This window comes from Patagioenas fasciata, chromosome 17, assembly GCF_037038585.1.
Source record: "Patagioenas fasciata isolate bPatFas1 chromosome 17, bPatFas1.hap1, whole genome shotgun sequence".
NCBI classification, from domain to species: Eukaryota; Metazoa; Chordata; class Aves; order Columbiformes; family Columbidae; genus Patagioenas; species Patagioenas fasciata.
Window position 1 is genome coordinate 12,643,149 of NC_092536.1, and position 1,930 is coordinate 12,645,078.

The window sequence follows — 1,930 nt, forward strand, 5'->3', positions numbered from 1 at the left end:
GATTGCCACAGCAGTGAGAAGTGTTTTGGGCTGGGACGAGGAGAAATTGGGAAAGGCGATTTCTCCATCTGGTGTGGTGAGTAGTGTGGGATGGTCACAGCGCCCTGTCCCCTCCCTCTGTCCCCATTGCCATCCCTGTCCCTGTCCTGTCCTCATCCCCATCCCCGTATCAATTCCCATTCTCATCCAGTCTCATTCCCATGTCCTCCATCTCCATCATCTCCATCCCCATCCCCATCCCCAACCTTGTCCTCATCCCTGTTTCTATCTCTATCCCCATCTTTGTCCCCATCCGTCTTCCTGTCTCCTCTCCCTATCCCCATCCCATCTTGTCCCCATCTCTATCCCCATCCTCATTCACATCCTCATTCCCATTCCCATTCCCATTCCCTTTCCCATTCCCTTTCCCATTCCCATTACCATTCCCACTCCCATCCTTGTCCTCATCCCCGTTTCCATCCCCATCCCCATCCCCGTCCCTGTCCCCTCCTCTCCCAGCAAGAGCTGCCAGAGGACACCGTGCAGAGCCCAGCGTGGCTGCACCTTGGCAGGGGCCCAGGAACTGCTCATTTCCCTAAAAGCTTCCCGATAAATTACTCCCGCTCTCGCTCTATAAAAGGCACTTTGGCTCGTGCCATCATGAAGGGGCAGCAGCTCCTCACCGCCCACCCCGGGGCACCTGCTGGGGACACCGAGCCCCGTGGGGACATCCCTGCAGCACCTGGGGGAGCTGGGTGCCGTCCCCGGCACCGTCCTGCTTCGGCATTTTCCTCCCTGTGCTGCTCGCTGCAAAAGCCGCTCTCTGCGGGTTCGCCCGTCCCTGGCGGTGATACACACCGTCATTACCGCTCCTGACACCGCGCTGTAAAATACACCCCCATAAAAGCCTGGAATTTACAGGCTCCTGCAAGCACCTGGGAGTTACACGGCTCCATGAACACGACACCCTGCGAGCGATGCTCGGCTCAGCCCCGACGGCCGGAGATCACATCAGCTCGTGCAGGAAAACTCGGTTTTAACTAAACCCCCTCGGCAGCCTCCCCCGGCCAGGCTGGTGCTGGGCTGGGAACGCTCCCGCTCTGGGCTTTCAGGCTTCACTGGGAATTTCTGCATCACGAGCAGCTCATCTCTTGGGGAGCGAGGAAGAGCGCGGAGGGGCTGCAGCTGCGCTTGTGTTTTACACTGTAATTTTCATTTACAGTTTGGTTCTGCAGCTCGCCCGGGGAGCTGCCTGCTGCTCCAGCCTCCTCAGCCCCAGATGTGCTTCTCCACCAAATTTAAGCTGGATCTGGGGAGCGGGTTCGGAACCATAAAGCTCGTGGGTGTTGAGTAAAGCAAAACCTCCTGGAGCAGCTGCTCCCCCAGGGATGCCTCAAAACATGCACAGGGAGCGGGGCCGGGACGTGGGGCTGGTGAAAGCGGGTCTCCCAACAGTGGTGAGGAGCTGTGGAGTATTTCGACGGCTGATTTCAAAACACACGCTTCTCTGTTGTCCCCAAAACGTCTGCGGGAGAGATGGGAGAAGCCGGTCTTTGATTCGCCTCTGCCGGCAGCAGCGGTGGCAGCCGCGGTGTCATTTGGAAGGGGCTGGTGCCTGCGGTGTGGCTGCCACGTCAGGCTCGCGCCGAGGCCGTTTGTCACCCTGTAAAGCCAGGGGAGCGGTGGGGTGACGGGCTGAGCCCCCCAGCGCCCCCCGGCTCCCCAGCGCTTTCCCCCCACACTGTGCTGGGGACGTGGGAATGCACATCGAAGTGGGTTGGGGACAGCAGCCAGAGCTGCTCCCATGACAAGGGAGCGGAGCCCGGGAGCCTGTGCCCCCACTCCGGAGCATCCTGCAGCCCCTTTGGGGTTTTCCTCCCCCCGTTTGGCCTCCTGCAGCTGTGCAAACCCTGCGCCCAGGGCAGAGGAACGCTGATTTGTCCCCAAATTG